Here is a 13731-nt window from a genome sequence, read left to right on the forward strand (position 1 = left end):
AACCAGAAGCTCTGATAGCAAGAAAGGTTGAAATTCCCAGATCAAGAACAGAGAAAGAATTCACTCTTCCTTTGCCTTTTTGTCTCTCAGGGGCCCCCAACAGATTAGATAACACCCCCACATTGATGAGGGCAAATCTCTTTACTCAGTCTACTGAATCAAATGCTAATCTCTTCCAGAAACACCCTCACAGACACACCCAGAATTAGTGTTTACCAGTTCCCTGGGCATCCCTTAGGTGAGTCAAGTTGACACATAAAATTAACTATCACACTGAACTTTCATATTATTTTGTAATTGATTCTCTTGGACTTTCCTAGGTAAATATCCACATTGTCTTAAAAATTTATGATAAAAGTTCTCTCTTCCTTTCCTTTATTTATACCTCTTACTCTTTTATTATTATATACTGAAACTTCTAGAGCAATATTAAATTACAGAAATGAGAACAGACTTGGTTTTTTCTTATTCCTCATTTTAATTGGAATGCCTGTGGTATTTTATCATTAAATATAGGTTGGGCTGTTTGGGATGAGGTTTGGGAAGATGTTGATGTCTAAGAAGGTTATGCATTAGCATACTGAACAAAGTTCTTTCTTGTCTCAGTTTATTCAGGAATGACTGTTTAATTTTTATCAAATACTTGTTTTGTATTTATAAAGACAATTATGTTTTTCTCCTTTTCTCTACTGATGTGTTAAATTATATTAATGAATTTCCTATTATTATAAAATCCTTGTACCATACTTCCAGAATGTCAGTGTTGGATTATTCCTGAATGAGTACCTAGATTTGAAGTACCAGAGGTTTATTCAGAATGTTTGCATCTATTCATATACAAGATGGGTTTCTAACTTTTGTGATGTCATCTTGGCAGTGTTTGGCATCAAAGTTATTACAGTTTCACAAAATAAATTGGAAGACTCATGGCCTCTTTATGTGCCTGGAAACAAGAATTATCAGACAAAAATTATCTATTCCTTTAGAGCAACACTGGCCCATAAAACTTTTTGCGATGATGGAAATGTTCTATATCACTGCTGTCCAATATGGCAGTCACTAGCCACATGTGGCTATTTAGCACTTGAAAAGAGGCTAGTGCAACTGAGAAACTGAATTTTAAATTGTATTTAATTTTAAATGGTTAATTTAAATTTAAATAATTACATGGGACTTGTCGCTTATTGTACTGGACAACACAACTTTAGAGTTTAAATGAAATAATCTGTGAAATCATACATGTCCAACACCTTTCTTGACGTGATTCTCTGGCAGCTGTTTCCATTTCTCCCACGTTTATTATTCTGACTTTTCTATTCTATGAAACAATTCTGGCAATTAATAATTAATAACTGTCTTCAGAGAAAACCTCACCTGAATTCTTCAGTTTAGAATGGTATATCACTTTGCTTAAAAGGCTTTAATCTCATTCATATTTCCCATAATATTCCCTTTTTTGTTATTAACGTTATATATTTGCATTTTCTTAATTAAGCTTGTTAGAGTTTGCTTCTCTCATAGGATCTCAAACTCAAATGCCTAAGTGGTCAGGCAAATGAGCATTTGAGTGTGAGTACCTTAAAAATGCTCCTGCTCTTATTGAAAGACAATCCCTCTACCAGCCCCCTGCATCCCACCCCACCCTCCATCTCAGGAACCTCATTCTATTACATATCCGCTTCTCCATACAGTATCCCCACGCTTTCTCCTTGTCTACTGAATTCTCCCATTAGCATTTAGATATGTTCTAATCACTTGGATTTTCTCTCTCTTTCCAGTTATCTCCTAAACTCCCTTCAATCTCCCACCTCTACTTTATGGCTTGTTGCATTATTTACCTATTGCTCCATAACAAATTACCCCCAAAATTTAGCAGCTTAAAGCAAAAAACTTTTCTCTCCAAGAATCTGGGAAGAGCTTAGCTGGATTGGTCTATCACAGTATCTCTCATGAGGTTGCAGTCCAGATGTTGTTGGGGGCTGTAGTCACCTGAAGACTGGCTAGAGCAGGAGGGTCATCACATGGCTGTTGGTAGGAGGGCCTCAGTTCCTCCCTTTATGGGCCTCCCCATAAAGCTGCACATGACATGGTAGCTTGATTCCTCAAGAGAGAGTGATCCAACAGAAAGAACTGCCAAGACAGAGCTACAGTGTCTTTGTAAACTAATCTTGGAAGTGACAGACTATCACTTCTGCCGTGTTTCATTGGTCACACAGACCTACCCTAATTCAATGTGAATACCAGCAGGCAGGGATCTTTAGGGGCCATCTTAGAGGGTGGACACATAATCTTAAAGATTATTTTTTTCTTCTGCTAGGTTTTTTCTTCAGATCAAGAAAATTTTCTTCTTTTTATCCCCTGATATGTCTGTGCTTTGCATCTAATCTTCACAATCACCAATTATCTGATGTTGGGGCTCCTTCCTCCCTCCTCAGTGTCTACTATTTTTTCTCTCATCTTTTTCATCTTACATCTTTTCCTCTATATTCTGGGAAACTTCTCAAGTTTTCTCTTCCTATCACTGATTTGATTTTATACAGGTTTGAGTCCACTCTACTGATCTTTTGAAGATTTAAATTCTGTAACTAAACTCTTCCTTTTCTTTTAACCCCCATTTATGATTGCTCATCACCCACCTACCTCATCACCTCCGCTATATTATCATGCTTCATTCATCTCTTACTTTGAGTACATACCTTAATTATATCGAGAATGCATTGCAGGTGTTTTCTGGAACATGCTCTTCCTTCTTGAATTAGATATTTTCCCAAAGAACTCTGCCATTTGTATCTTGATTCTCCATCTCTTAGTCATAAAATATTTTCTTAGCTACCACATTAGTTTGTTTCTTTTTACAAATTTTTAAACAAAGAAAAATCAATCTAATCTTAGTGTTTGGGTTGTGGATAAGGAAAACATTTTGCCTCACTATAGGCCTCTTTGCTATTAGTATCTTTACCTCACTCAGTTCTTAGGCTAGAAGGCCAATTGATATAAACTTGCATTTCCAGTGTTACAGTTCAGCAACCCTGGCAAGAAAGAAAAGTAAAGCAGAACCATGCTCTCCCACCAAGGGAATTTTATCTCTGTTCTTCTCTGTTGGGCAAAACTATCATCCTGTGAACTAACTCACTGTTTCTAATTTGCTGTGTGGCTGTGTAGTAAAGAATTTGGCCTTCTGCCAAATGAAGTCTGGCTTATGCCTTGGCTTTTGGGGGGGTAATCTTTGCCATATTTAATAAAAGTGTCTTGTTTAAGGCAGAGGCTGACCACATTGAATCTGAAAGTGGGGCTTGGTACACACAAGAGTTTTAGGGTAGGGGCTGGCCATGCCAGAAGACCAACCATGTGATTTGGAGTGAGTGCTTTGGGGCAATGTGGTATCAGTTGACCTGGAGACTGAGTTCAACCAAGTAGGCAGTCAATCCATCAATTCTGCTTTCTTAATGAAGTCCCAATAAAAACTCTGGACTCTGAGCTCTGGTGACCTTCTATGATTAGCAATACTCTATATTGTCCTACATCAATATGGAGAGGGTAACATGACTCCATGGGAAGAGGACAACAGAAGCTTCACCTGTGGAACCTCCCAGACTCTGCCCTATGTGTTTCCTTCATTCGCTGATTTTAATCTGTATCCTTTCCCTATAATAAACCCTAACCATGAGTAAAATAGTTTTTGGTGAGCTCTATGAGTCTAATGAATTATCAAACCTGAGGGTGGTTTGGGAGAACCCACAAATTTACAGTTGATGTCAGAAATGAGAGTGGTCTTGTGTGGAGACTATCACAATTTGGCTAACTCCAGGTAGTGGAGTATTCCAGATGCCAGCTGGGGCTATACCCTACCTTTCCTAAGTCTGCTGCTTTATGTTGGCTAAAGCCAATGCTGAGCAAAAGGTAGCTCATGTGTTGAAAGCCTCTCATTTGTCCCTAACACCCTTGCCTCCATGTCTCATCACTTGAGTTAGAGGGTTCCATCTGGGTGTCATCCACTTATTAGAAGGGGGATCAGAGAGCTTACCCTCAATCTCATCTTCAGTGTTGTCCTATATATACCACACATAGTACACATCCCTTGAAATCTCTATCCCCTTATTGCTGAGATTACTTTTCCCTACTTTTCATAGTCAATCAGTTATTTTAAGAGCTACCATGGATTGTAAGGTGATGAGGGGGGAGTCACAGGGTGAAGGGAATTATATTGCAAGGGAATAAATGGAATAGATATAAAACAAGATTTAACCCAACTTAAAATGTATTTGTTGCAGGAGGAAAGTCATTGGAAAACCACACATTTATTTTTATTCTTTTCCCAATTTATCTGTTTCCCTATACTTGCCTTCCCCTCTTCATTGAAATATGAAGTGAGCCACCTCCAATCCCATCTCTAGCCTTTCTTAGGTTCTAGCTCTAAGTGTGGGTTCACCATAGATACCAGAGTTACCAACAATAGAAAATACAGTGTCCATGACAACAAGAAAACCCAAGGCAGTGGCTGATTTTAACCATTTGGTTGTAAGCTTGTTTTTCCTCTTTTCCTTAAAGGCTTACTGCTTTATACTGAGAGCAGGCACACTGCTACACAGATAGAATATCCATGCTGTCTGCTGGAAAAGGTGAGACAAGTTTATGGGTGTGACAGATGCTGTGTGAACAGTTCAGAGGAGAGGGGACAACTTCCTGCTAAAGAAATCAGAAAAGCTTCTTGGAGTCCTCATTTGAACTCAGGATGGCATGTGAGTTTTACTGGGGGAAGGCACACAGGTAGGCATTCCAGGGAGAATATCACCAGCATGCTAAGGTGTTACTGAACGCAAGTCCTGTGCCTGACACACAGTGAGGCCAAACAATACCAAAACATCGGAGTTCGAAACAGAGAAAGGTTTATTGCAGGGCCATGCAAGAGATGGGTGATTCATGCCTTAAAAATGCCAAACTCTCTGAAAGATTTCAGCAAAACCCTTTTATAGGAAAGGTGAGGGAGGGGCGAGGTTAGTTGTTGCAAACTTCTTGGTGTCAGATCCTTTGTTCTTGAGGTCAGGTCACAGTCAAGTAATGATGTTCCTGTAAATCCCCACCAAACAAATGTTATTCTCTGTTCTGACAAGAAAGGGCAAGGTCCCAAGGCACAACTTTCACCCTCCAAGGTCCATATCCTGGTTAAGATGAGGGGGTCCCTGTGGGGGCCAGTTACCCTGCCCAGGAGCATTCGTCCAGCACCCAGTCTGGTTCCTCCTGCCAGTGCCCAGGCCCAGCTGAAGAAGCAGATCTCAGCTGGTGATGCCCTCAGGGCCAGGTCCCCAGACCCTGACCAGCCATCATCACTGAGGGAGCCAGGTGCCCAGGACCCAACTGGCCCTCAGGCTCCTCAAGTTGCCCAAACAGCAGGGGCCAGGTCTCGCAGCCTGCATCCCATGCAGACTGCAGCTGCCTTTAGGTCACAGAGGCAGGGATGGGGGAGAGGTTCACTGCCGCCTCAAGGCCTGGGCCCGGCCAGTAGACAGCCTTGGCAAGGGGTCTGGAGCCCTACAGAACACAGCCCCCAGCCTGTTCCCTGGGCCCCCCAGTTCACCTGCCAGCCCAAGGCCGGAGGGCCTGGAGAGGCCTGGGGAGGAGGCCAGGATCTGCCTCTTACCTCACTCTCTGCCAGACAACCACGACCGGCCTGAACTTTGGCCAGATGGAACCTCCAACCACTGGCCTAGCAGTCTTGCTCTAACAGTCTCCAGGTAACGGTTGCCTGGTAATGGCCACCTGCCAAAGGCTGCACACCTGCCCTGTCCCTATTACAAAGGTGCAGAGGAGGAAGAAAGGAAAAGCAAGTTCAAGGAATAATGATGGACTCACACTAGAATTGTTCAGGGAAGTGGTGGAGATAAAACCAAAAAATGGCTTATCATCCCATTGTGGAGACTTTTGAATGGTCAACTGAAGAATCTAGATTCATTCCCAAATCAATTCTCCTTGAGTTACATGTCTACTTCCCCTGGATGGCACACGTATCTTTTTTGTGCCACATCAACTAACACAGTGCTCTGCCTAGTGATGGTCCCAAAATAGTTGTTCATTTCAATTGAAATTATTAAATAGAGAAAGAAGTCATTAATAATTTCTGAGAAGAGAAATAACTACATAAGTGAAACCAGGACCTACAACAGGTTCTATTGCTTTTTCACCAACCCTCACTCCCCTACTTACTTACCAAGCATGGATTTTATGATTCACCATTATACTTGCTCCCTTGCATACACCATCAACTCTCTGCCCCTCTCTCACATGGCAAAACCCCAACCCTGGTTTAATCCAACTCTCACCTTACGTGAGAGAAGGAAGAAGATAGAATCCGTGGCTGAACAAACTGGGGTTAGGGCTTGGATTTTAACTCACACCCACTGGGGTTTCAGTCTGAGAAGCATACACACAAAGTTCTCCAGCTTTATAGTAAGCAATTAGTCCCTGTTCAAGCAACTTTAAGAAAAAAACAAACACCAAGCTCCAACCTGTAAAGAGCCTAGAAGTCATCAAACCCATCTATACAGGAAAAAGCTGGACAAAGGGAAGATAATTGACTCTTCTTGGAACCATCAGAGAACTGAGGTCACATGGCGAGCCACTATACTGAACTCTGGAGAGAGAGATGCATCCCAAGATTTGCTTTTCGGGAGTAAAAGCCATTAGAATCAGTGAGCTGGTAGAAGCGCTTAAATCATCAGTTTGATGAACTAGAGTAATCTGAGTGCAGACTTGTGTGAGAGTGAGACACTCTGCTGGCCCCCTCAGCCATAGGCAGGGGAAGTGTGGACCATGATTATATGGATTGTCACTCCAGGAACCTCAACAGGTTCCCACAGGGATAATCTGAGGAAGATCCTTGTCTAGCCTGGATGGGAGAAGAAAAGAGTAGGCATCTTCAAACCTATCCAGACTCTTATTATCCCTAACAGTAGCATAGTCTCCAGGGGAAAGGAACACCTCACTATAGAACAAAGATTAGAGCAGACTTCTCATCAGAAACCATACAAACAAAAAGAAATTAGACTGAAACATTCAAAGTGTTGAAAGAAATTGTCAATATATAATTTTATATTCAGAGAAATCATCCTTCAAAAGTGAAGGAGAAATAAATATTTCCTCAAACAAAAACTAAGGAAATTTGGGAAAGCAGCGAAGATGGTGGAGTAGAAAGACCCTGAGCTCACCTCTTCTCACAGGGACAACAAAATCACAACTATCTGCAGAACAATCATTGATTAAAATGACTAGAACCTACCAGAAAAGATCTTCTGCAACTACACACATAAAGAAGGAACCACAATGAGACAGGCAGGAGGGGCAGAACTGTGATAAAATCACATATCCCCAAGTGGGTGACCCACAAATGGGAGAATAATTATATTGCAGAGGTTCTTCCACAGGAGTGAGAGTTTTGAGGCCCATGTCAGTCTCCCCAGCCTCGTGGTCCAGCACCATGAAGATAAGCCCCCAAAGCATTTGGTTTTGAAGGCCAGTGAGGCTAAATTGCAGGAGCCCAACAGGACTGGGGGAAATAGAGACTTCATTCTTTTTTTTTTTTCTTTCTTTCTTTAATAGATCTTTATTGGAGTATAATTGCTTCAAAATACTGTGTTAGTTTCTGTTGCACAACAAAGTGAATCAGCCATATGCATACACATGTCCCCATATCCCCTCCCTCTTGAGACTCCCTCCCACCCTCCCTATCCCACCTCTCTAGGTCATTGCAAGGCACTGAGCTGATCTCCCTGTGCTGTGCTGCTGCTTCCCACTAGCCAACTATTTTACATTCGGTAGTGTATATATGTCGATGCTACTCTCCCTTCGCCCCAGCTACTCCCTCCCACCCCATGTCCTCAAGTCCATTTTCTATGTCTACCTCTTTATTCCTGCCCTGCAACTAGGTTCATCCATACCATTTTTTTTTAGAATCCATATATATGCATTAGCATACGGTATTTGTTTTTCTCTTTCTGACTTACTTCATTCTGTGTGACAGACTCTAGGTCCATCCACCTCACTACAAATAACTCAATTTCGTTTCTTTTTATGGCTGAGTAATATTCCATTGTATACTTGTGCCACATCTTCTTTATCCATTCATCTGTCGATGGACATTTAGGTTGGTTCCATGTCCTGGCTGTTGTAAATAGTGCTGCAAAGAACATTGTGGTACATGTCTCTTTTTGAATTATGGTTTTCTCAGGGTATATGCCCAGTAGTGGGATTGCTGGGTCATATGGTAGTTCTATTTTTAGTTTTTTAAGGCACCTCCATACTGTTTTCCATAGTGGTTGTATCAATTTACATTCCCACCAACAGTGCAGGAGGGTTCATTTTTCACCACACCCTTTCCAGCATTTATTGTTTCTAGATTTTTTGATAATGGCCATTCTGACCAGCATGAGGTGATACCTCATTGTAGTTTTGATTTGCATTTCTCTATTAGTGATGTTGAGCATCTTTTCATGTGCCTCTTGGCCATCTGTATGTCTTCCTTGGTGAAATGTCTATTTAGGTCTTCCACCCATTTTTTAACTGGATCGTTTGTTTTTTTTGATATTGAGCTCCATGAGCTGTTTGTATATTTTGGAGATTAAACCCTTGTCTGTTGTTTCATTTGCAAATATTTTCTTCCATTCTGAGGGTTGTCTTTTTGTTTTGCTTATGGTTTTCTTTGCTGTGCAAAAGCTTTTAAGTATAATTAAGTCCCATTTTTTAATGTTTCTTTTTATTTCCGTTACTCTAGGAGGTAGGTCAAAAAAGATCTTGCTGTGGTTTATGTCAAAGAGTGTTTTTCCTATGTTTTCCTCTAAGAGTTTTATAGTGTCTGGTCTTCCATTTAAGTCTTTAATCCATTTGGAGTTTATTTTTGTGTATGGTGTTAGGGAGTGTTCTAATTTCATTCTTTTACATGCAGCTGTCCAGTTTTCCCAGCATCACTTATTGAAGAGGGTGTCTTTTCTCCATTGTATGTTCTTGCCTCCTTTGTCATAAATTAAGTGCCCATATGTGCATGGGTTTATCTCTGGGCATTCTATCCTGTACCATGGATCTATATTTCTGTTTTTGTGCCAGTACTATACTGTCTTGATTACTGTAGCTTTTTGGTATAGTTTGAAGTTGGGGAGCCTGTTTCCTCCAGCTCCATTTTTCTTTCTCAAGATTACTTTGGCTATTCAGGGTCTTTTGTGTTTCCATACAAATTGTAAAATTTTTTGTTCTAATTCTGTGAAGAATGCCATTGGTAGCTTGATAGGGATTGCATTGAATCTGTAGATTGCTTTGGGTAGTATAGTCATTTTCACAATATTGATTCTTCCAATCCAAGAACATGATATATTTCTCCATCTGTTAATGTCATCTTTGATTTCTTTCATCAGTGTTTTATAGTTTTCTGAGTACAAGTCTTTCGCCTCCTTAGGCAGGCTTATTCCTAGGTATTTTATTCTTTTTGTTGCAATGGTAAATGGGAGTGTTTCCTTAATTTCTCTTTTTGATGTTTCGTTGTCGGTGTATAGGAATGCCAGAGATTTCTGTGCATTAATTTTGTATCCTGCAACCTTACCAAATTCACTGATTAGTTCTAGTAGTTTTCTGGTGGCATCATATCATCTGCAAACAGTGACAGTTTTACTGCTTCTTTTCCAATTTGGATTCCTTTTACTTGTTTTTCTTCTCTGATTGCTGTGGCTAGGACTTCCAAACTATGTTGAATAAGAGTGGCGAGAGTGGATATCCTTGTCTTCTTCCTGATCTTAGTGGAAATGCTTTCAGTTTTTCACCACTGAGTATGATGCTTGCTGTGGGTTTGTCATATATGACCTTTATTATGTTGAGGTAGGTTCCCTCTATGCCCACTTTCTGGAGAGTTTTTATCATAAATGGGTGTTGAATTTTGTCAAAAGCTTTTTCTGCATCTATTGAGATGATCATATGGCTTTTATTCCTCAATTTGTTAGTGTGGTGTATCACATTTATTTGCATATATTGAAGAATCCTTGCATCCCTGGGATAAATCCCACTTGATCATGGTGTATGATTCTTTTAATGAGACGTCATTCTTAAAGGCTGCACACAAAGCCCCATGCACACCAGTACCCAGGTCAAAAGAGGTAATCTGATAGGAACCTGGGCCAGACCTACCTGCTGGTCTTGGAGAGTCTCCGGGAGAGGCAGGGGGCAACTGTAGCTTACCCTGGGGACATAGACACTGGTGTCAGACATATTAGGGAACATCCAAATCTGTGAACACTGCTGCAGATGGCTGCCATCTGGGCTCATTAGCACCAAGACCTGGCCCCACCCAATGCCTGTAGGCACCAGTGCTAGGATGCCTCAGGCCAAACAACTAACTGGTTGGGGACACAGTCCCACCCATCAGCAGACAGTCTGCCTAAAGACTTCCTGAGACCACAGCTACCTCCAGACACACACTTAGATATGACCCTGCCCACCAGAGGGCCAGAACCCAGCTCCACCCACTAGTGGCAGGAACCAGACCTTCTTGCCAGGAAATCTGCACTGGCCTCTAGACCAGCCTCACCCACCAGGGGCCAGAAAGCTACAATCTCACAGCCTGTGGTCTGAGCCCAACAACAGCAAGCCAGACCCTACCCTGAGACCAGCTGGGCCCTGGCCCTGACCACTAGCAAGCCAACGCAACCTTTAGGACATTCCAGGACCCATACCCAACTGTCTCAGGAGCTGGCCCTCCTGCAATGATCTGAAATGAGCTTTGGGATCCCTAGGCCCTGCAGCCAGATTCCAGGAACCAGCTCTGTCTGCCAGTAAGCTGGCACTGGCCAGGACCTGGCTTCACCTGCCAGTGGGTGGGCAACAGCCCCATAGTCTTTGGGATCCTGACTCCACCCACCAGTGAGCCAGCAGTAGCTCTGGGGCCCCCCTAGGGTTCTGCAACCAGTGGCCTTGTGGCCAGGCCCCACTAAATAGCAGCCAGCAGTATCCAAGCAACCAACTGGACTAGAGGCCAACCAAACCTACCAGACCACCCACATAGTCAGCCCAACACAACAGAAGGACCCACACAGTCCTCTTGGGGGAACCCCTAGAACATATAGCTTAGGTGAAAAGAGGGGAGTGCACTGCTGAGCCGCATACAACATCTTCCACAGAAGGTCACTTCTACAAGGTCGAGAAACATAACTAACCTACCACATACATAAAAATACAAAAAGTAACTTAGACAAAAATGAGGCGACAGAGACAAGGGAACAAGATAAAACCCCAGAAGAACTAAGTGAAGTGGAGATAAGCAATCTATCCAAGAAAGTGTTCAGTGTAATGACCATAAAGATAAACAAAGAACTCAGAAGGAGAATGGATGCACAGAGCAAGAAGTTGGAAGTTTTTAAAAAAGAGTTAGAAAATATAAAGAACAACCAAACAGAGATAAAGAATACAATGACTGAAATGAAAAATACACTACAAGGAATCAATAGTAGACTAAATGATACAGAAGAATGGATCAGTGAGCTGGAAGACAGATGGTGGAAATCACTGTTGCTGAACAGAAAAAAGAATGAAAAGAAATGAGGACAGTTTAAGAGACCTCTGAGACAACACTAAATGCACCAACATTTGCATTATAGGGGTACCAGAAGGAGAAGAGAGAGAGAAAGGGTATGAGAAAATATTTGAAGAGATAATGGCTGAAAAATTCCCTAACATGGGAAGGAAACAGTCACCCAAGTCCAGGAAGCACAGAGAGTCCCATACAGGATTAACCCAAAGAGGAACACACTAAGATACATGGTAATCAAAATGACAAAAATTAAAGATAAAGAGAGAATAATAAAAGCAGCAACGGAAAAGCAACAAATAACACACTAAGGAACTTCTATAAGGCTATCAGCTGATTTTTCAGCAGAAACTCTGCCGGTCAGAAGGGAGTGGCACAATATATTTAAAGTGATGAAAAGGAAAAACCTACAACCAAGAATACCCAGCAAGGCTCTCATTCAAATTTGACAGAGAAATCAGAAGCTTTACAGACAAGCCAAAGCTAAAAGAATTCAGCACCACCAAACCAGCTTTACAACAAATGTTAAAGGAACTTCTCTAGGTGAAAAAGAAAAGGCCACAACTAGAAACAAGAAAGCTATGAAATGAAAAGTTCACCAGTAAAGGCAAACATACATTAAAGGTAGGAAATCACCCACACACAAAGTTAGTAGGTAGATTAAAAGACAAAAGTAGTAAAATCATCTGTATCCACAATAAGTAGTTAAGGAATACACAAAACAACTAGATGTAAAATATGATATCAAAAACGGCAATTGTGAGGTGAGGAGAGTACAAATGCAGGGTTTTTTTGTTTTAGATTTTTTTTTCTGCTCATATCTTTTGTCCATTTTTTTGTCATTTCTACCCTGATTTTTAAAAATTATTTATTTTTATTTATTTATTTTTGGCTGTGTGGGGTCCTCGTTGCTGCGTGCAGGCTTTTTCTCTAGCTGTGGCAAGTGGGGGCTACTCTTCATTGCGGTGCATGGGCTTCTCATTGCGGTGGCTTCTCTTGTTGTGGATCATGGACTCTAGGTGTGTGGGCTTCAGTAGCTGTGGCACACGGGCTCAGTAGTTGTGGCTCGCAGGCTCTAGAGCACAGGCTCAGTGGTTGCAGTGCATGGGCTTAGTTGTTCCATGGCATGTGGGATCTTCCTGGACCAGGGATCAAACCCATGTCCCCTGCATTGGCAGGTGGGTTCTTAACCACTGCGCCACCAGGGAAGTCCAAATGCAGGGTTTTAAAAATGCATTCGAAATTAAGAGATCAGCAACTCAAAACAACTTATATAAAAACCTCATGGTAACTGCAAAACAAAAATCTATAATAGATATACATACAAAAAGAAAAAGGGATCCAAACATAACACTGAAGATAGTCATCGAATCACAGGAGAAGAGAACAAAAGAAGAAAGGGAAGAAAGACCTACGAAAACAAATTTAAAAATTAACAAAATGGCAATAAGAACATACATATGGATAATTACCTTAAATGTAAATGGAATAAGTGCTCCAGCCAAAAGACAGATTGGCTGAATGGATACAAAAACAAGACCCATGAAAGAAGCAAGAACAATTAGATTAGAACCAATGATCAAAAACATAATTAGGGAAAGCTGTCTCAAGTCAGAAAAAAAAAATAAAGACGAATATTTAGATTAAAAGAACTCTCTACATCACAGGGAACATCAGTGAAAAAGGAACTCCATACCTAGGACATCCTGGAAGAATTTTATTTACTTTATTAAAGAGAAAATTAAATTTTCCATTATGAAAAGAATAAAGAATATATAAATATATTCTTGGAACATACAGATTAGCAAAAGGAAGAGAATAAAAATCATCTATTGTACCACTACCCAGAGAAAAACTGTTAATAGTTTGGTACATTTCTTTACAGTGCTATTAATGTACATATTACTTTTTACATACATGTGATTTATATGGTATATACAAACTTATATTTTCTATCCTTTTAAAACACTTTTATAATTAATAAATTAATATATATTAATGGTAGTAAAGTTGAAAATTGGAGGGAAATTATGAAGAAGGAAGAAGTTGCCCAGAATCTACTTTCCCATAATTAATCACAATTAATATTGGGATGCATGTCCCCATAGGCTTTTTATCTATGCTTTTTTACATAGTTGTACTCTGTACAACTTAATTCTTTTTTTTGAAGTTCC

The sequence above is a fragment of the Eubalaena glacialis genome, chromosome 13, assembly GCF_028564815.1.
Source record: "Eubalaena glacialis isolate mEubGla1 chromosome 13, mEubGla1.1.hap2.+ XY, whole genome shotgun sequence".
Lineage (NCBI taxonomy): Eukaryota > Metazoa > Chordata > Mammalia > Artiodactyla > Balaenidae > Eubalaena > Eubalaena glacialis.